Raw genomic sequence first — 23448 nt, 5'->3', positions numbered from 1 at the left:
AAGTTAAAATACATATATAAACTAAACCTTATTTCTTTCCGCACCAGTCAACCAGGTCTTTTTATCATTTAAATAAGGTGAGTTGGAGTACCACAATTGACTACCCCATGCTGGTACAGTGTAGACACTCAAAACTTCCTCTTTTTGTTCTAATGCACTTTCTTTCTGAAGATTCTTTTAAATTCTGTGCAAGTAAGTGGTAAGTTTTGAATCCATTTAGGCCTAATTTTTAAATTAAATTATAAGTAATGTGGTCAAAATATTTTCATGCGAAAGTCAAGAATTTTCCAAATGTACTCTAATTTCAGTTAGATCAGTAGTCCTACCCACTTTATTATGTCCATGTAGACTCTATTCACCAATAGTTGCTTTGCAGCTAAGTAGAAAAAATAAGTTTCTATCACTAGACTTTTCCAACATTCTTTTGATATCACATGTGTGGGGCTTTTCCCACATGCACCATCAAACAAGCAAGCAAACAAGCAAGCAATTCTGCACTCACACTGGGGTTCTCCAATTCAATTCAACTCTAAATTCTACCTGCAGAGAGCATAAGATTCCACAGGGTGAAGGCTGTTCTCCCATTTCAGATGCCAATCACAGGCCACAGGTTATCTGCCCTTCTGACAACAGTCTCCTCCTTGTGTTATTTAAATCACTAGAGTGGCTTGCAGAACTCAGGGAAACATGTTTACTGTCTGTTTTTGTTTGTTTGTTTGTTTTAAGGATATTCAAAGGATATGGACAAAGCAATGCAGAGTACAGAGTAGGGTTGGGAGCAGGGAGGAATGTCTGGTTTCCATATCCTCTTGGATTAAACCATGTTTCAGGAACACTCAGGTGGACAGCCATCTAGAAACTCTCCAAACTCTGTCCCTTTTGAGTTTTATAGAGTTTCCATTAGATAGGCAAGATTGATTAAATCGTTCACTTTTGGTCTAAAAGTCCCAACCTTCTAATCCTGTCTTTGTCTTTCTGGTCACCAACCCCCATCCTGAAGCTACCCAAGGTTAACAGTTATCAGTTAGCTCATTAGCATACAAGAAAACCCTTGCCATTTTGCAGATTCCAAAGATTTTAGAAGTTGTTTGCCAGGAAACAGAAGGACAAAGACCAAATGTGTATTTCTCAATATTATAGTTGCCTAATAATACACTGCTCCACAGTAGCTTGTTCTCTGAGTTTATCATGGCTTCACAACCAACTGCAGCAGTCGTGTGGTTCTCAAGGTGAGAAGTCAAGAGGAATTAGGTGTCCCACCACCTTCATCTGCCTGCAGATCTCCTCATAAGGTTTCTTAGATGCCCCAAATGGCACAAGTGGAATTCCTAGCCTGCTGAATGGCTGTCCTGTTAGGATATCACCATCATCCTGGGGGTTCTAGTTGTTTCTGCTGGGCTGGATCCTCTGTTTCTTGGAGGGGATCCTCCTTCTTGTTTTATGCCATCAATTTGGCAGAGCATATCTTTTACTGAATTCCCAAGGAAGCAAATATATGAATGGTTCTGATGATTTCTTAATTACTCTCATAATTAATACTTTGGGAATAGAATTAGATTACAAATAATTGTGAAGGAAATGCTCTATTGTTTTCTAGTTTCCAAGGGTGTGAATAGAATGTGTAATGACTAATGACCCTTGATTCTTAATTCTTACTATGAACCAAACTAACAGTCTCTCTTTCTCTCTCTCTCTCTCTCTCTCTCTCTCTCTCTCTCTCTCTCTCTCTCTCTCTCTCTCCCCCCCCCTTCCTCCCTCCTTCCCTCCCTTTCTCTCTCTGGTCCTCACATTTACAAACTATTTAGGTAGGAGGAGATGAGGCATTTTTGTGTTTTTTTCACTTGAGATATGCAAGTTGATTGATGAGACCATTTACTATTGAAATACTTTTTTTTTTTTTAATTTCTGGGAAATTTTCTTACATTACTTTATTAATGAATCCTTTCCCTCCCCTTTGTACTAATTCTCTTTGTAACTTATATTTAGGATCAGAAATTCATTTACTGGGTCTCCTGAAATGGTTCTATGATTTTTAAAAATCTTTTCTCTCACATTCACTTCTCCCTTTTTATGTATTGACTAGTAGGATATGTAATTCCAGTTTGACATTTTTGTTTTCCTTCAAGGGCTTCAAATGTGATACTCTGTTGTCTTAGAGCCTTCATTTTTGTTTTGTCAACAAATGGGAAATGAAACCAATAATCAGCCATCAAATAAAGGCCATTTCTTTGGGGTCTTTTAAGGAACTTTGATACTGGGAGATACAGGGTACAGTGTCAACTGGGCTCTATTCCAAGAGAGGAGAAAGGCAGAGATGATAACTTAGCTTGGGAAAGACTCTATGTTCCATCCCCAGGACCTAGACAAAACAAAACCAAAACAATCAAACAAACCCCAAGGAAAAAACCAAACAAAACCCAAGAAATCTCACAACTGTGAAAGTAGTTCTTTTGTATAAATTATGATTGGTGGAGGTAAAATTGTCAGTTTATAAGTCCAAAGTCTATTGCTTATTGCTGTTCATGGTTGCAGGTGCAGTCAGAGTAAGTGAGGATCCAGGATATTGTGATGCTGTTGGATTGGCCTAGTTTTAAAATATTCATTTGCAAACATGAATGGGCCCTCTTTCCTGTGACTCCCTTGCTCTGTTTTGGGGTCTCTGAAGCAAAGTGCAGCAGTCATTTTGTAATCTCAGTTCACACTCTATGTAACATTTCTTGATTTCTCTAGCTAGTTTCTTTCTCTTTTTGTGTAAGACCCAGAATTCTTTAGAATTTCTCTTTATTATCCAACTTTTTCTATGGCTTTAATTCTTCAATTTAGGATCTTTCCCCCTGACGGCCTGCCTTCCCTCTAGCACAGGACTGTGTATTACATGGCTATTGCTACACGACAAACTACTTCCCAAAATGCAATGGATTAGAACATCAAACATTTATTTTCTCAGAGTTTCTCTAAGTCAGTTTAGCTGGGCTGCTGGGTTCAAAGTCTCTTACAAGGTTGTAATCAAACATTGAGTCTGGAGACATCTGAGGATTTGACTGAGAGAAAACTTCCATTATTACTCTATTAGCAAACCACTAAATATCTCTTAAATTCATTAACATGAGTCTCTACGGAGTTGTCTCAGAAGCAAGTGAGAGAGCCAAAGGAAGCCACAGTTTACATACAAAAGCTCAGAAGTGGCATTGCTGTGCTTTTGCCATATTCTTATTTCATTTCAATCTATTTCAGCCAAATTCAAAGGGAAGGATCACACTAAGGCATGAATACCAGGACGTGGAGATCACTGGAACCATCTCAAAAATTGCCTATCACAGACTATCTACCTCCTCATATGCATAACATCCTGAGTGAAAGTGAGTGTATCTTAGTTCTCCTTCTCTGTCCTCTAACAATAGCAGGTCCTGCATGTATTCACCTCAGGCAAGGGGCCTGACCAAAGGCCCTGGGAAAGAATCAGTGGGTGATTGCAAACTCCTGTGTCTGGGACTCTCCTAAATACCTGTAACTCCAAGCCACACTTGGCCTTTAAATTTTAATTAAAATTTCCATCACAGCCACACATCCATGTCCTCGGTGGCTTCGTTCTCCTCATGCTACTCTGCCAAACATGAAAGCAGAATCCCTACTTGTCTAGGAAAGGCTGACAAGTTTTGGGCTTCATTTAATCAGTTTTCCCTGTGACCTTATATTTCTTATGGGAATAAAACAACTATGATTTTGCAGACCTCTGGATACTTATAATTACCATAGTGAAGGAGGTATTATCTTATAACTCTATACCTATTACAGGGAAATAGTCCTGATTTAACCTTTAAAAATTGTCAGTCCTTCTTCACATGCTTTTCAACTTCCTCTTTCCTTCTGTGTCTTTTCTACCTTTTTTTTCCTCCTGTGGCTTCATTTATTAATAACAAAATTGAAAGTTGCTTTATTATTATTTTAGTAAAATTTTAAGAAAATCATACCAAATATGCAACCCAGTCCACCATCTATTACCTATATTTGTGAAAATAATTCTTACATTCACTGAGAATGGATAGTCTGCAATTGGTTGTTTAACATCCACATGAGTAGATTTGAATAGCACAATTCTTAATTGTGTTACTATGCAATAAATGCAGCCACACAAACATGCATACACATACCTACACAAATACATATATAAAATTTGGGGAATTTATGGGACTTTCTTTATGATCTAAAATGCAATGTTTATAGTGAATTTCTTTTGTGTTTAGAAAAGGAAGTTTATTCTTTTATCTTTTCTGTAAGTAAAGTACTATTTTATGTAATAAATAAATCTGGAAAACCATGTTATTCAAGTGCTCTATATTTGTATCATTATATCTATATCAATTCTGAGAGAAGTGTGTTTCAAAAAACTCACTTCAATCATCGATTTGTCAGTTTACTTTTTACATTTCTAACAGATTTTGCAATATATATTTTATCACTATGGCACTATGGTTACAATATAATCTTGAAAGTATATTTTGCCACTATAAAATATTTTTTATGAACTTTTTGGCTGGCTAGCTTTGGAAATAGCACTCTTTGTTCTGTTTCTACTTTTTAGTTAACTTTAGATTTATAGTATTTTTCAGTTTCTAAGTTTTTAAGTTTCATTGAGGCACAATTCATACATCAAAAATTCTCCCACTTTAGGTCTATGATTCAATAATTTTTAGTACATTTACAGAATTGTGCAATTATCATCACAATCCAGTTGTAGAACACCTCTATCACCCTGCCCAAATCCCTCCTGCCTATTGGCAGCTAATTTTCATTTCCACACCCATCCTCAGAGACTATATTTTTTGTTTTGTTTTGTTTTAGAGGAGGTCTCACTAAGTTGCTTAGAGCTTCAGTTAATTGCTGCAGCTGGCCTTGAACTTGTGATCTTCTGGTCTGAACCTCCTGAGCTGACAGGGAGCACCACCATGCTGAGCTCTATTCACTATTTTTTTAATAAGTAATTTCAAAGAATATATAATTTCATATGTATTAATTTAACATTTTATGATTTGAAAAATATTTAACATTATTGGAAATATCAAATGTTTCTTAAATTTTGGTACAATAAGATTTCAATCAACATTCTGTTTCTCTTTGTTGCCGTCTATTTTCTTTACAACATTTTTCAGTTTTATAATTTTTACCAATTACACCTAATCTGCTATTTCATATTATTCTTTTGAGTGATTAAGTGTTTATTTCTGGGGATTGTTCTTATTATTTTAAAAATCTACTTTTTTCTATAATATTGCTTTTTACCTATAGATTTTATTCTATTTTAGATATAGTAAAATTATAAATACATAGGTGTATAAAAACACCTTCTCTTGAAGTATTTTAGTATGATTCTACATTTTTAAAAATTTAACTTTTAATCATTAGCTCATATTCTTTGAAACTCCAAATTTGGGAATTCCCATGTGTGTCCAATAAAGATGGGTTACTCTGGAGTGCTATATTTGTTTCTTCCAGACTCCTGTTGACAGTGGCAATTCAGAACTACTTTGACCTAAATTTTCAGCTTACAGTTTTAATTTGCACTCTGAAAGTATAAATGTGAGTTGTGAAACCATGTTAAGTATTGGCTTATGACCTACCTATTCCCAAGCAAAGTTATTTTTTTTTTTTTGCATTACCAAAGACCTAGATCTAAGTCCTCCTTTAATTTATTTAAACATAGCAATAATAATTACATCTAATTATATCTATCCCTGAAGTCTTTGAGTATAGGAGTATCACTGGAGGGGGTCTGAGGAGGTCCCAGAGAGGGGAACTTCAACTTGAGATAATAGGGTCCTTGACAAACATCACAGAAAGGAATTTCAAGATAGGTCAGATCACAGAGATCTCTTCAGGAAAGCAATGAATACGTATTCAAGGGAGAGTGTGGCTATTGCAAAAGTGAGTTGTGCATTTGGGAGTCTCGGTTTCTTCTTTTAAAAGAAGACTATGACAGTTGGGCATGGGAAGGTATGAGATGACATCAGTCTGGTGATCACAAGAAGATTTTTGGAGGTCTAGAAATGATCAGAATCACTAGATTGGCATATTCTCCATGATCTGATCAACAGAGAACAGTGGGAAAGGACTCTGTATTATAGGCTTTGTATCACCTTTTGCTCAATTTATTCTAAAAATTCACCCACTAGTGGGCTAATTAATAGTGCAGAGGGTAATTTAGAAGTGGGTGAATGTTTAGTAACCTAAGATCATGAGTGAAGATTTGTAAATTTTTCATTAACTTGAGTGTGAGAGACCTGGAGAAAAATGACATGACTTAGGAGTGTCAGGCTTGGGGCAGGGGGGTAATAGGATTTTAGGATTAACAGTATAAGAATGTTTAGCTTTTAGATTAAAGTTGCAGTCTCCTTGTCCTTTCTTTTGATTCCTTTTTATCTATCTTTATTTTTTCTAATCTACCTTAGGGTAGCTGGTTTTTTGGATTTACCTTGATAATTTTACAAAGGTACCTTCACCAGAATCTCATGTGTGCAAGATAATATATTCTGCTTGTTTTTTCTTTTTTTTTTTCCCCTTTAAACTCTGTATCCACTATGTTACTGGAGCCCATGGCAGAGACTTAACTCCTGCTTCCCAACAAATCAGGTTTGGCTACTTGCTTCCCCCAAAACAATCAAAAAAGGTAACATTGAAAAGCAGAATAGGAAAATGTAATCAGTATGGCCATATTGGGAAGGCAAAGTGAGATCCAGCATCTCGGTCCTGTCTTCAGGGTACTGACAGGAACTTTTAGTTCAAAAGAGGAAGAATCAAGGCAGTGTGTGAGAGATATGCATAATTAAACAAACTGTGGTCTGGTTGAATCCTCTCTCAGTTCTGCTTCTGCAAGGTAGATCCAAAGAAGCCTATTGCTGGAGGGGACAATTTCCACTTGCAGCTCAGGATGTTTATCTATCAGACTGTGATACTTAAAGGGGGCAATTCAGTTTCCAGGAGATGATTGCTTCTGTTTAGGGTGCAGTTTCCTTGTGGGGTGATGTGCCTGCCTCTTCGAAGGTGAGGGACAAGTACCAAACACTTCTGGGCAACACTCTAGGGGTCTAAAATAGGATTCTACAAATCTTGCCTCAGTCTTAAAGGGGGATAAGATAGGTAGGGTAAATCTAGGGATAATAAATCTTGTATTACAAGTTTTTAATGAACGCTAAATGAAGAATGAAGGCAGAGGTGTCAAGCTTTACCCTGCTTTCAGCTACCCATCAAGCATCTGCATGCTAAGAGTCACTGTGTTTAGCAAAGGCAGCTTATAAGTCCCTGTTATAATGAGGATTTAGCACATCATTTAAATGGATAAGTTTCTTACTTCTCTGAGTTTCAACTCTGACATGGTTTTTGAGTTCCATTTTTTTTTTTTTGTTTTCTTCTCTTCCAACACTACCTTCTTTAAACCCAATATTTTTTAAAACTATTTTCATTAGAAGAAACTGTTAAGGAATCTATTTTAACATAATTCTAGAAGCAAATATTACTATTTTTCCAAAATGAAAAAGGCAAAAATAGCATTAAAATCAGCCAAATTATTTTTTCACTTTTCTCAATACAGCATGATTATGCCTATCTGTATACTGTTGTGTGGTTCCACTTCAACTGTCTTCTATACACCTTCTTCTCAGCCAAATTCTAAACATTTTTCAATGTTCAAGTTCAGGCTTCCAACTTTGTCTGAATGTTACAGCCAATATTAATTTGAAATTTCCTTGTTTATCTATCAATATCAGGTATAGTTAGGGGGTTTCCAAGGAGATATGAATTACCATCTCTATTTTGTATGTGGGAAAATTGAGTTTAAGACCACCTATGTTAAGGAATGCTTAAATTGGCATTTCAACCTTTGTCCTGTTTCCATACCCTGAAACTGTAATAAAACAGAATGAAAGACCCTAGCCCAGTTAGCTCAGTTACCTAAGGCCAAGATATGAAATCAAGATACCGGGCTTGTCATAAACAGGCTCAGGCGCCGGATGTGCTTTCCACATAACCAGTAGAGAAAGGACAGAGCACCCCCGCATCCTGAGGCATGAATGAATAAACAGGAACAGATAAGCAGGAACAGAAAGAATAGAATGCAGACCTGTGGTTTTTGGAATGCAGACCTGTACCCCCTAGGTGGCCTATATGCTAGATTTAAACAAACCAATAAGAAACCTGTTGCTTCCCGCGCGAAGCCTGTCCCAAACCCTATAAAAATCTCTCTATCCCCAAGCCCGGTGTGCCAGTTCACCAAAGCTCCGGCTGAGGTTCTGCTGGGCACCCGCAGGCGCCTGTGTCCCAATAAAACCTCTTGCTTTTGCAGCCAGTGTTTCGTGTGATTCTCCGTGGACAGGGATGAGGGGGTCTTTCATTGGACAGGGGTCTTTCAAGAACACTAAATCTTGTTAGTCTTGTTTATGGGTTTGCTGCTCACAATTGAATCTTCAAGATGTGATCAACTGCCATTCTTAAGGGTCGCTTGGCATGGAGGCATTTCAGGCCACTGGATTCTATTTATTAGAATAGAATAGCCCCATCAAAAACACTCACCAATCAGAAAATCTAAATAAAACGTAGGCCTGCTTCACATCCAATCCTCAGCTCTAAGATGGAAATAACTGTTACACAAAGGGATCATAGCAGCTTCTTGAAATTCTATGGTTCTGAAAAGCCTGTCCTCCCATGACTGAAGCTGATATTTTTCAACCCTGACTCACCTTCAGAAGCAGCAACTGCAGCTGTGATAGTTAATTTGTTGTGTCACTTGACTGGCCATGGGATGCCCAGATTAAACATTGTTTCTGGGTAGATCCTTGAGGGTGTTTTCCAATGAAACTGGCATTTGTTTCAATAAACTGGATAAACAGATTGCTCTGCCCTGTGTGGGTGGGTACCATCCATTCCACTGAGGGTCTGGATAGAACAAAAGGCAGAGAAAGAAAGAACACCCCACTTTTTTTTTTTTAAGCTGCACATCTCATTTTATCTTCTCCTGCCCTTGGACTAGGACTTAAACCATTGCCTCCCCACCCCCATTCTCAGGCCTTTCAAGAAGTCAGATTAAACCTGTGTCTCCAAATAAGATGACAAAGTATTAAATTTCTCAGTTTCATATTCATATTCATATGATAAATATAAATATTAATTATCTATCCTTTATCTTTCTCTCTCTCTCTCTCTCTCTCTCTCTCTCTATATATATATATATATATATATATATATATATATAAAATCATCCCTCCATATCCATTGTTTCTGTATCTGTGGGTTCCATAGTTATAAACACAAGAAACCATGAATCCAAAAGATGTTACATCTATGACGGTTACATCTGTGATAAACATGTACATACTTTTATTTTTCTGGCCATTATTGTTTAATAGATTATAAAAACTATTTACAAAAACATTTATATTGTATTAGATATTATGAGTACTCTAGGGATGACTTAAATAACAAGATTTGCCTAGATGATATGCAAGACTGTGCCATTCTATATAAGGAATTTGAGCATCCTTGAATTTTCATATTCATAGGGTTCCTGGAACCAATCCCTTATAGATAACAAGAAACAACTATATTTCCTACTGATTGCATTTCTCTGGAGAACCCTGACTACAACAGCTCAGCTTCATCCTCCCTCTTGCCCCATCTTTGGCTTCTGTTAGTCTCTAGAGAATTTAGAAGATGTGCTAGCTTGTTAGGTTTACAGAACCCTGTCCTCAGTAATATTAGTATCTCTGCCTTTGTTTTAAAAAACCAATAAACTTTTTACATAAGCACTCAATGCTATAATTGTGACTCTTAGAACTACCTTCACTGTGACCCAGAGATTTGATATGTTGTTATCACTGTGTTCATTTGTTTCTAAGACTTGTTTTTATTTCTCCCTGATTTCTTCTATGATACACTCCTTGTTCAAAAGCATGCTATGCAGTCTCCATGTGTTAAAATTAATTGTTTTTTAATCCTGTTATTGATTTCTAATTTCATTCAATTCTGATCTGATATGCAAAGAATTATCTCTATTATTTTTTTTTATTTGCTAAGACTTCCTTCGTGTCCTAAAATGTGGTCAGCTCCATGTGCAGCTGAGAAGTAAATGAATTCAGTTGTTGATGGATAAAATGTTCTATAGATGGCAATTATGTCCATTTTGTTAATAGTATTTTTTTAGGTCTAAAGAGTCCTAGTGTTTGTCAAGATGTCCTATCTATTGGTGAGAGAGGTGAGTTGAAATCATTACTACCCCAGAGTCTATTTGAGTCTTTATATTGAAAAGTGTCTGTTTTAATATAAGTAGGTACACTAACTTTAGAGCATTAGTAATCATTATATTTTGTTGTTGGATTGTTCCCTTTACCAGTATAAAGTTACCTATTTGTCAATCCTGACTACTTTTGGGATAAAGTCTGCTTTGTCACCAGGATTAGATGCATTCTTAGCTGAGTTTCTACTAGACCTTTAAAGGAAAAATAGTGACAAATCTCTTCAATTATTCCATGAAATACAAAGAATGAAACACTCTCAAGATCATTCTCTGAAGCCAGTAATATCTTGATTCTAAAACCAGATAAAGACACATCAAGGAAAGAAAACTACAGACGAATAACCCTGATGAGCATAGATGCAAAAATTCTTAATAAAATATTATCAATCTCTATTCAAAAACCCATTAACAAGATAGATTGTACTCCATGATCAAGTTGGTTTCATCCCAGGGATGCTAGTTGTTTCTATATATGTAAATCAATAAATATAATCCATCACATAAACATAATTAAAGACAGGAATTATATGATCATCTCAATCCATACAGAAAAGGCCTTTGATAAAAATCCAGCACTGAGTAGTATTAAAAACACTGGAGAAATGAGGGGTAAAAGGAAATTACCTCAATATTGTAAAGGGTATTTATGACAAAGCCAAAGGTAACATCATACTAAATTAAGAAAAACTGAAAGCATTTTCTCTAAAATCAAGAACTTGATAAGGATGTCCATTCTCCCTTCTATTCAATTTAGTTCTTGAAACTCTAGTCAGAGTAATCAGGCTGTGACTAGAAGAAAGGAAATTAAAGGGATACAAATAGAAAAAAGGAAGTCAAATGATCTCTGTTTGTAATGACAAAAAAAAAAAAATCCTATATCCAGACCCAAAACTCTGCTTAGAAGATTTATAGAGCTGATAAATGAATTCAGCAAAGTAGCAGGAAACAATATCAACATTCATGAATTTATACTCCAGCAGTAATTCTGCTGAAAAAGAAATCAGGAAACTCATTCTATTCATAATAACCTAAAATAGAGGGGAAAAAACAGGGTAATTAGTTTAACCAAGAAGGTAAAAGACCCCTGCAACGTAAATGTGCTATCTCTCTCTCTATATATATATATATATAAAATGGAGTTTTATTCATCCATAAAAAGAATGAAATTATGGCATTTTCTGATAAATGGGTGGAAATGAATGACATCATGCTAAATAAAACAAGCAAAACTCAAAAAATCAAAGGCCCAGTACTCTGTCTTATATATGGAGACTACAACCAAATGAGCAAAAACAGAGAGGTGGAAGATCAAATATCATAAATATATAAGGAAGATCAATGGAGAAGAAGGAGATGGAGAGGAGGGAGGAGAGATGAGAAAGAGGAGGAAAGGCAGAATGAATTTAACAAAATCACATCATGTGCATGTATAAGTATACCACAGGGAATTCTGCTTTTATGTATATATATAGAAATTGCCAATCAAAAATCAATAAATAAGTGAGCAAAAAGGAAGATAAATAGAGTAAAGGAAGAAGAGTAGAAGGAGGGCAGTAGGGAGGGAAAACAGGAACTGAAATGGAGTAAATCAAATTCCAAGATGTATGGTTTTGTCAAAATGAACCCACTATTATGTATAACTCTAATGCTCTAATAAAGAATGTTTTTCTTTTTAAAAGTATCACATGATCATCTTAATAAATTCAGGTAGTGTGTCAAATTGACATTTATGATGGGTTTATTATTCAGGAGTTTTCAGAAAGGAACAGAAACTCTCATAAATAAATATGATATATAAGAGCAACTCAGTTCTTATGAAGCACATACTTTTTTTAGTGAAAAAGCAGTAGCTCAGAGAGGCCAAATGACTTGTCCATGGTCATGCAACTTGTAAACAACAGAACAGGATAGGCACTCTGTGACCTTTCTCAAAGTACAGAGACCAACTGTCTCTCCAGTGCATTGTGCTGCCACAGTCGCCAAAGATCACACATTATCATACTAGCAATCTTAAAAAAATAATGGGCAAAACTCTGTTATGCTTCCTCTTTGCCTTTATGATATTGCTCATATATTTTAAAGACCACATCTTTAAATGTTAAAGATTATATCTCCATTTTTCTGATTTCACGTTAAATCCTACCTATGAGACATACACTCACTAAGTACTCACAATGGAAATGTGGATCAGCATTGCAGGATGTTTGTGATTTTTGACCCATGCTCAGTTTAATAAAACCAAGAACAACCCTTTATTAGATATTAAATATAAAACTGTATCAAGTAGAGTGTGTTTTTGCATGTTTTGCCTTGTTCAACCCTTTAAACACCATAATCATTATCTATATTTCACGAGTACAAAAAGTGAACATTAGAGAGTCTAACTGAACAATATTTTAAGACAGAAACTAATTTGAAACTTACTCCAAGGCCTGTGTTTTTAACCACAGCATTCATCTTCGTATAAAAGAAGGAAATCAGGATTTATAGAGCATGCTCACATTTTACTCCTAAACTAGGATTAAAAATACAGGCCTATGTGCCCATCATAAAGTGTGCTGTGCCTCCAGGTGCCTCAAATTCCTAGGTGTATCCTTATGTTTAAGCTCCTGACTACTATGACCCAATCTGTAAAAGAAGAGCTTCAAACTTGTGCACTTTAGATTTCTGGCATTTCCACATTCTTCTTGGATTGACTATAATTTAGAGTGACCTCTTTGAAGTGATAATTTTTATGTTAAATAACAATAGTAGTGATAAAAATAACAAAAAATGATCAATAGTGATGATGATAATGTTGTTATCAGTTCTGGTTCTAGTCTAAGAAACCTTGTTTGTCAGAGGGAATTGAAGGGAGAGCAAATCAGAAATCTGCAACAAAAAGGCTTAGCTGGTAAATTACCATATGCGAATTTTCTTTGATTTTTTTTCCATCTTCTGTAAGATAATTTGAAAACTAAATGGCACTTCAACCAAGAGAGTGTGAAATCTGAAATCTGTGCTGCTAAAAGTCATACAACTGAACTCTGATAAATAACCTCAAGTAATTTGAGACTTAATGTGCCATTAAGACCTTCTCTGTTCCCATCTACCTGAGTGGCCAATTTTAATAGATGTTCCCTTTTAGAAAGAGACTGGAGACATTTTCCAGCTCTGAATGACGCGCGTGGGTTGTGCGGTGCCTGTGCCCACACCAAGTAGCTGCGGTGGAATGGTGACCATATTTTAAGAGCTTTAATTGAGCTCATTTTTTATCCTCATTAACCACCATGTCTTTTAAGTTACTTAGGTGAAATTTTTTTGACACGTGGTTGGGGAGGATGGTGGGCTTATGTTTCCTCTGCTCTCTGTCATCTTTCTCAGGCTCCATAAATATCTATTGCACATAGATATTTATTCCATGGAATATTTATAAGTAAAATCTTCAGAAAAACATTAATCCTCAGGAAAAAAAATCTGAGAAATAAAACTGAGGCTGAGCATTTCAAACCTAAATAGACTCAGGGTGTGATTCTGATAGTGAATCAGGCATCAAAATATGGACTATGTAATAGTTGAGAAAACAAGGGGAAAAGGCAAAATGTCTCTTCATAAAGGGCTAGTTTTTATTTCCAAATTCATATCACTGCCTAAAAAAAAAAAATGGCACTATCCATGTGATACTCAATGACTTTTTTATGTTTGCACATTTTCATTGGGGAAAACTCATAATCCAAAGTCTGACAGTTTCTCTCTCTAACCAACCCAAAGTCGTCTCTTTGGTCTGGGAATCCCTTGATTTTTATGTTATGTGTCTGTGTCTGTGCTGTTGATACAGTAGTCACTGGCCACACATGTCTACAGAGTAACTAAAATGTAGCTAGAGTGCCTGCCAACTAGTTTTTTATTCTATTTATTTTAAATTTATTTAAATTTAAACATGACCCTTTTCCCTGAACTTGCATTAGTCTCTCTTGTACACTGCTGGGGGTTTTGTGAAAGGCCTTTATAGAATAACAAGACGGATTTTATATCAAAACTATCAGAACCACCTTGTTTAAATGACTTAGATTCTTTCAAAGTGGTTACCGTGTTTAAAGAGCATTGTCATTGCTTAAATAACTTTGGACCAACTCTTTCTCAATGTCTGTTTCTATGAAATTCATAGGATTATTTTATTGGCATTTGGGTACAACTCTAATTTTTAATAATTTTTTTTTAATTTCATTTCTCTCTTTTTCGAATTATACACTTTTATTTAAAATATATAAGATATGAAATGAAAACAATGTTCTGCACATTTACAAGCAAGAATTAGAACGTGTTAATTTTTTTCTAATTATCATTATAGTCTTTTCTGATGTTCTTTTAGAAATAAAAACATGATCATATTTTACATACAACTTGATATCATAACTTTTCCACAACTCTCACAGAAGCATGAATGCCATTAAATATTAGTTAAAATGTAATATTTAAAGTAGTTTCAAGATGTTCTATCACATCAATATATCAAACTATGTGTCTGCTTACATTATGACTACTATTTGTGAAATAAATTAGAAATATTTTCTTATTTATAAGTCTTTTGTTTTCTGGCACCAGAGATTGAACCCAGGGGCTCTTAACTACTGAGCCACATCATCAGTCCAGCTCATTTTATTTTTCTGTTTTGAGACAGGGTCTCAGTAAGTTGCTGAGGATCTCATTAAATTGAATTGAATGCCTTTTGCTTTCTCCAAAATACACTACTCCAGAAGATAGGGCAGGATAATTTTAGAAAGGAGTGATTATTAAATATCTGCTACATACCATGTTTATAATGTATATTATCTCAGTTAGTCTTAGAAATTCTGTAACCTGTAATATTGTGTTACCAATTTTTAGCATTTCAAGTAAAAATTTTCAAAAAGTCTAAGTACATCATTTTAAGTCACATAACAAGAGGTGTCTGAGCTGCATTTTGAGGCCAGGAGTATTGAATTCCATGCCATATTTCACACTGTAGCAGGTGACAGCAACTGAATGGTTTCAACAGAAGTATGATGGCAATTCCAAAATATGTGCGTCATCTCTCATCACTTGTATATGTCTCAGAGTATTTACATGGCCTACTTTGGCAGACTGGTAAAGAGTTCAAAGTAATTTGGCTCTTGCTAATTGCATAAAAACAAATATATGTATATATACATATATAATTTTGTGTGTGTGTTTGTGTGTGTGTGTGTGTGTGTGTGTAATGACCCCTTAAATAGATTGTCCCTATTAAATAATGCCCAAGCGCCTCCATCAATCATACAGCAGCACTTCACTCCCAGGCAACCTGGATCTTTCTGGAACTTCCCACAGTGACAGTTTGAGCAGTTTTAATTAACAAGCATGATTAGACTGGAGGAAATTAGTTTCCTAAATGCCAGTCAGTTCTGTTCTCCCTTTCATAGGTTCCCAAACAAAGATTGCAGCTGATACTGCTGCCGGCAACTTGTTGTAGAGTCGGAGGGCCAGCAAAAGCTGGCCAGGATTTCAGACTCAGCCTGGCCATGAAACAGACAGGATCAGGAATAAACCCATCCAAGAAATAACCATAACCAGAGCCTTCTCCAAGTCCTAGGATTTCATTTCAGCAAGGGGGAAAAAAGCTGTCAAGTTATTCTGCTTCTTGTAAACAAAGAAAACCAATTATTATTATTTTTTTTTTTTGGAGGCTTCCAGCTTCCTGAGATCTTCATCAATTCATCAAGCTTTCCCAGTGGAGGACTTTCTAAGATCATAATACTTAGGGATAAATTGAAAGAGGGTAGGGGTGTAAGTGTGTTGAAAAAGCTGATTTATAGCTTTAGAGAAATAAAAATGAATTTATTTGTAAAAATGTAGTAGGAGATTAAGACATTATCCAGCAAGAACAGCCAATATTTCTTTGAATAACAATTCTAGGCATTTCTAATATGTATCGTGTTTTTTACATTCCATGTGACTAAAATTTAAAAGGAGCTAGTCTGTGTACAGACTGGGAGAGAAGATTTAGAGGATACAACTCAGATAACAGCTGAAATGTTGAACCTTGCTCTATAATAATATACTGGGGCACTATTTTTATTTTTTTGCTACACCACATCAGGAGACTTGTGGAACCCTTCTAATTTGGTGTGAATTCTGGCTCCACATGTACCAGCCAGGTAATTTTGAGCCAGTAACTTATCCTCTTTATACATCAGCTTTTTCACCATTTATATAGTGGGCTTATTAATAGTAGCTGCCATCTAAAGCTTTTAGGATTACATGAGATATTATTTATAAATTGTTTTAATAGTGTCTGAAACATATTTCATCCTATATAAGAATGCAGCCTAAGACAAATTATGTTTTTAATATTTTCCTAATCTACTCTCACCTAGCCTTTGAAAAATGAGCAGTTTCAGGCAATGTGGGTACAAAAAACATGTCTCTCCTACATGTCCTCTTACCGTGCCTGGCCCAACTTCTTTTTAGGTAAACCAGGTACATCATGTTGAAAATCACTTTTCCTCCCCTCCACATTCATTTTCTTCCATCCATCCCCCCTTTCATCCTAGAGGGTCAGAAGAGGGCTGGTCTCTCCTCTTCCTGGAGGCGAAACCCTTCACCTTTCTTTGTTTCGCATTCTCCCTGGAAACCTTGCTGTCGTCCAGTTTCTTCTTTGGTAGGCTCTCTGCTTATACTCCCTTCAGTTCAAGTTCAAGTCACCATAGACTCAACAAGATTCTCATCACTTGTTTCTTCCTCACTGCAGTTCTCTAATTCTCATAACAACCCCATTCTAGGTTGCAATATTTGAAGCATTTTATTTTTTAGCACGTACTTTGGACTCCTAACCCCATCATCCTAGATGAGAAGGGATTCAACCCATCTAGTTATATAGGGAATTATAAAAATAAAGAAATAAGGGAAGATAAGGAAATTAAATATTGCCAGTAATTCAGAAATTTGAAAAAGTATCAGTTCCTGACAGTGCAAGGGTATATTTTATAGAAAAGGATAAACATTCCTAGCCTGAACAACAACAACAACAAATAGTCTTGTAAAAGCTTCAAAGTAAAATCCAAACAGAGTTGAAGGGCTCTGGGATGGGGGTTCCCACACAGCTTTTATGGAAAGGGTACATGAACTGGTGGGAATAAAAGAACAAAGAGGGTTAGACCACTCACTTCTCTATTCTAAGCCAAGAGTCTTCTCAACCCCTGCTGCTCTTGGATAGTATGAACCACAAAAGGAACAACAGAATAGTTAAATCTATGAGTTTTATTTTAGAGAAGATGGGATGTTTGTTAGGGTAGCTAAATACCTGGGAATTGGGGCCTTTATTCCTTCTCTAAAAACATTTTAACAAAGGGAAAAATGATTTTCTTGTTAAATTTTATTTAACCTGAAAATTTCATTAACCAAACTATGATATGTCTTAAACCTCCTTAATGATTGAAATTTTACCCTGATTTGTAAAACTTACCCAAGTCTGTTGATAGTTAAGGAAAAAGCAAGCATATGGCTGGCCCTAGAGAATATAAGTTATTTTTCATCTCTCTTGTCACAGTTTGAAGATACTTTTCTTAGAGAATTGTCAATTTTATAGACTCCCACCGATTTATTCTTGAGCTGTCCATTATTCACCTGGGGAAGAGGTGGACATAAGTGTCAAATGGTTTGACCAATGTCACTACACAGGTAGGACTACCAACATCTCAGAACATCCTAAAGTCCTAGGTAATATGTTATCCTACAACAGAAGTTCAGAAATGTGAAGGATCAGAGTGTCACTTCTTCAATATAACCACACACAAAAAAATTATTTATATTTTTGTCATAATCAGCATAATGTTTCATGGATAGAATAAATGGGGATTCTTATAGCTCATCTTAGCTCTCATTAAAGTCCAAACACATCTATAACAACACTTATACTTCAAGTTGACTTTAAAAGTCATTATAATTTTATGATTTTAATGTTTCATTATACTTTCCTGAGCCTTATTTTATATGATTTACTCAGAACATTTTATATATCTTGCCTTTTCTGATTCTAAATCATCTCAGTAGCTATATCCTCAACTTGGTATTCACTTCCATATGACTCTACCTCCCTAAAGCACATGTTTATTTGATCATATATTATAAATTTAGGTAAGCTTTACCTGACCATATACTATAGCACCATCTCTGGTCCAATAACTATTATTTGAGTAAATTAGACTCCCTATCCAAATTTTAACTGAGAATTTAACAATTTGTTCTTTAACAAACTAGAGTTGGATGTAAAGTTGATATACCAGGGAGAAAGCAAGCAAGCAGAATCAGGTAAAAGAAATCACAACAGGTATTCAGAGGAAGGCAGTAAGGTCCCTGAAATGAACATGAAGATGAGGTGCCTTCCCAACTGCTATGTTCTTCTACAAAGCTGTTTCTGTTCTTGGAATTCAATGAAATCTTCTCCTCCTCATCATCTAATAACCACTAATGAAAGGTAATTTCATGAATTATCTGGGAGAGTACCTGTTCTTTTTAACCTAAATAGGCTTGCTCAGCACATCTATGCGACCGCCCCTCAAAGTAGACAGGGGCAGTCTATTTTCCTCTTTCAGAGGAGGAAAGTCAGGTGCTTGTCCAGTGGTTCTATAAAATGTTCCTGGTGAACTTTTCACAAATTAACCTTCCCAGACTCATTCTGGCTGGAAATAGACTCAGAAAAAATCAGCATCTTCAAAGAATCCCCCCAAATGTTTCCCATGATGAGCTAATTTGGGGAATTTGACTTAGGGGCTCTTGCTCTTCTTTGAGACACACATATATCTTTGAGAATCCGGTAAAATTAAGATCCCTCATTTTTTTCATGTCATTCGTTTACTCGCAAATGTATCTAGTATGCTATGAAGTCAAGAGTTTGATACATTTTTTAAAATAAATGGAACATTTTTATTTCTTAAGCACTGGTGTCTTACTATATAGAAAGGTGCAGCAAATCTTGATTCAAAGTATAAGGTCATCATAATCAGGAACAACCTTTTGTTTTCCACTGAAAATCAGAAACAGGTGATAAGGAAAGGAAACAATGATAAGTTTGCCAGTGTCCAAAAAGAAACCACATGAGGTGTTTCAGCAAAGGGTAGGTAATATCTGATGTTGGTTACAGGAGGTGTTGAAAGACTAGAAGAAGAAAAAACAGACACTGAGTGATAATAATTACAGGAAACAACCTATGATCTAGGACAGGGAAACAAAGAGAAGGAGTTAGGATTTTTCAGAATCTCTTCTCACAGTTGGTATTGTACTGAGCATAGTTGAGAATCCTGGCAGACCTGGGTCTATGGTCTCAGTGAAGGAAATTCTGACCATTTCCTTCTATTACTGTTAAAGCTGGTTCAGGGAGTACCAAAAGTTGGTGATTAAAACCAACTCTACTATTAGGATAATGCTAGAAGAATACAAAGCAAAGAGGAAGTAGCCCTTCCTCTCCTCCCCAATTTTCATTTTCCTCTAGTTCTCCTAATTGGCAGAAAACGAACAGAAAATGTGGGTATTTAAAAATATTCCCACAAATCACTTTAAGAAGTGATCCTCATTTTCTTCCATTTCCATGTGGACAGACCTTCACAATTCACTCCTAATAAACAGAATAGAGAGAAAGCAATGGTATATGACTCTGAGGACCTTTCACAGAAATGAAAAAAGACTCACTCAGAGGACAGTGTAAACCCATGGAGAAATGTTCCTGGGCAAGAGTAAGCTAAGTCCTCATCAAGAAACTTCTGTCATTAACCTGACTAAACTTCAAATTTGTTATGGTCCAGTGACTTTTTTGTGTCTCACCTTCTCTTTATTGAATAGGAATGTCCACAGGGATCATCCTATGCCATTTCCATTGTTATATGTTTAGAGTAATGTCTTTTACCTCAGAGGTTTCCAGGTTGAAAGAAACTGTAATCAATAGGCAATACTTTTAGAAGCTATCATCCAAGCCCTTGTCCACAGGAAAGTCTGTTTTAGATGATATTGCAGATGGGATTTTTGTGGAACTTGGGAGGGAGTACATGTAATTTAAATTCCTTTCATTTATATGTGAGAGGAATGTAAATAATTACTAGCTTGAGTAGGCGAGATGAATGTAAATAATTACCAGCTAGAGTATGCAGGGTAATAGTTTTATACTTGAAGCTCAAATTCTTCAATACACCTCCTTTAATAAATAGTTGTAGATGGACATAATACCTTTATTTTATTTATTTATTTATGTGGTGCTGAGGATCGAACCCAGTGCCCCACTCGTGTGAAGCAAGAACCCTACCACTGAATCCATTCTTCTGATCTTCTTTAGTGCATCAATTTGGGTATTGTTTTATCCCGGTGGGGTACTAGAACTTCCCCATTGAACTCCTGGGCTCCCAGCAGTCCCGTTTATGGGCAGTTTTAAAAAATAATGCTTTTTCTCAGAGTGATGGTTGAAAATTTCTCTTCTGCTATCTTATTGACAATAATTTACTTATTTAGGACTTAGAAATTATTACCAATACTATTATAAGTATATAGGACTTACTGATCTCCTTTTCACTGGGTTATAGTGAAAAATAAATCTACATATGCAAAACAAAGCTAATGCTTTTCCCTATATACTTAGCAAAAACATTCATTTCATCAAATTTTCATTTTAAAGGCCAAAGTGTTATTAAAAATTATAAATCACAAGTATTTTTGTCCTTGAGTTTCCTAATTTCCTGTGAGCAGCTAGAGCTTTTAAATATTTTTAATGGAAAAACTTCTGGTCAGATGAAGTCAGTAACTAGGGGTTCAGGAAGAAAAGATGACTTCTGTGAGTAAATCTAGAAAATAACAGGCCAATGGTGATTTTAGCAATTGCTTCATAGCCAAACGAAGGGCATATTTTGGGATCCAAATAAGGAGATATATCCATATTTTTTCTCACTCATAATATTAACATATTACGGGAAATGTAGAATCAGAGCCCAGGATAAAAGATGTTCAAAAAAACAAAGATCAGCATTTCCAGGAGTGCACTTTGAAAATAATAACTTGACTGACACACACATTTCATAATACTTTCAGTAGAAGACATTACATGAGGTAAACAAGGGGGCTTTGCATTTATTATTTGTGTTATATTTAGTATTATTATTAAATAATTGTTGTAGAGATTGTTGCTACTATCATTTAGTAATAGATATTTTAAGGAAAATATACCTTTCTTCTTGATTTTTCAGTATGTTCAGAAAGCAGTTTATAAAGGAGTTGGCTTCTTACATTGATTTTTCTACAAGGAAAATGTACTTATATGGAAATATGCTTTTTTTTATGGTGCTATTTTTCAGTAAAGTGATGAATCAGTGACCAATTTATATGTAAGTACTGCATAAGACTGGTCAGTGTGACTCAAGTCATTAACCATGTCCATCTCTGAGTTGCTAAAGAAAATGAATTTAAGGACTAAGAGTATGAGGCTCTGACCACTGGACACAGTTTGTTTTTTTTTTTTTTTTTTTTTAATCTTGGTATCTTCTTTTTGAGGACATCTCGGAGACATTAACCGTAAATACGTTCTATTACTGCTAACTTGAATCTTGCCAAACTTGACATCACAGATCCATTTTAAGTGTATGTATTGTGTGTTTGTCTCATGCATAGGACCAATACAAAGCTATACTCATTCATTATTGATTTAACTATTTATTTCAACATCATTATTGTGTGTTTCTTAGGTAATATATGTCCTTGCATCAATACACCTCATGAGAAAAAAGAAGGAAAAAAAGTATAATGACTTATACCAGAAGACTGCTGTAAAATCTATAGGGTGGAACTTTGGAAATCACTTTGAATTACCTTCCCATTTGGCAGGATGAGCAGAACCTATTTAACATTATGTGCACCAATTTCCTCATAGTGCCTTTCTTTGTATGAAAATCTGCGTGAGTGCGACTCTTCTAGGTACTCAAGATAGCTCCACGGTGCAGGTTGCACTTGCCTCTCCTCCCACAATCACCATGGAATTTGTCTGTTTTGACACGGAGTAAGGGAAATGGGCTTATTTCCAAGTCAAAAGGCCTGGCTCATTTACGCAAAGAAGCACGTGTTCAAGCACTTTGTGAATCAAGTATTGTTGCTGAAATTTAAAATTCTCTCCCAACAAGACACATATTATACTTTTAAATTGTAGAGTAGGATTAACTAAGCTGTATGGAATTGGCTTTTGGAAAAAAAATATCAAATACAGTTTTGCTTGGGCTGGGCTAAATAACCACAGTCTCAGCAAAAAGATAGGCAAAGTGGGTGTGTCTCTGAGGTGAGGGAGAGGGCAGAGAATGCAGATCTGAAGGCTGCAGTTTATGGCGAATTGTTAGCAGTAAACAGCTTCCCAGGAGACAAAACTAAAGCCTGGGAATTGGATTCTCTTTGGTGAGTACGCTTCATCTAACACATTTTGGTCAAATGGAAGCATGTTTTCGTAAGGACATGTTACTGATTATTTTATAAAAATCCCTCTTTTGCTATATTTCTCTCTGTCTCTGGCTTTCTCTCTCCCTGTTTCTCTACTTCTGTCTTTCTCTGACTCTCTCTCTGTGTGTGTGTGTGTGTGTGTGTGTGTGTGTGTGTGTGTGTGTGTTTCTCTCTTTCCTCTTCCTCACTACACGGTTTCCCCTTCACTGGCTTCTGCACCATGAATGATGACATCAAATGAGTCCTGCATCTGAGAACTGCAGGCAATTTTTGATATCTCTCCACAGAGACTTAGTGGCTTTTTTCATAATTCCTAAGCTCCCAAATTCACTTTATATTTCTTCCTTTTCAGATAAGAGCTAACTCTCTGTTTTATTTTTGTAAGTAAAGTTTTGGAAATAAATAGCCAGTGACTACCTAGATCAGAGATCTTGAAGACTCAGTTCTCACCCTAAGATCGACTCACCTCTTCAGACCCTCTGATAATTGATATGTCACTGAAAAGTAGAAATGAGTCAGCAGATGTCATACTGTGTTGCTCAGAGTTAAACTGTCCATTTCCTCCCTCTCTTTTCAATTCTGCAACAGGCAGGCAAGAAAAAATTTATGTACATATATTTTTTTCTATACTTTATCCATTGAGAAATGCATAATATTAGAGCATTACAAGGAGGCTCTGGGTTAGCTCTCTAGCACTGCAAAATAAAAAG

General features: G+C 35.7%; 1 long non-coding RNA gene across 2 annotated transcripts in view; it reads left to right on the top strand.

The window, feature by feature from the left end:
* Window positions 1–1167: 1167 nt before the first annotated feature.
* LOC144375182 (uncharacterized) overlaps window positions 1168–23448 on the top strand; it is a 45823-nt gene continuing 23542 nt past the window's right edge. For both annotated transcript variants that reach the window (XR_013434668.1, XR_013434669.1), the window contains exons 1-2: window positions 1168–1229; window positions 3235–3359. This is a non-coding gene — a long non-coding RNA (uncharacterized LOC144375182). The remainder of the gene's footprint in view (window positions 1230–3234; window positions 3360–23448) is intronic.

This window comes from Ictidomys tridecemlineatus, chromosome 1 (genome assembly GCF_052094955.1).
Source record: "Ictidomys tridecemlineatus isolate mIctTri1 chromosome 1, mIctTri1.hap1, whole genome shotgun sequence".
Lineage (NCBI taxonomy): Eukaryota > Metazoa > Chordata > Mammalia > Rodentia > Sciuridae > Ictidomys > Ictidomys tridecemlineatus.
Note: the sequence above shows the minus strand (reverse complement) of the source record. Positions and strands in the feature narration are given on the sequence as shown.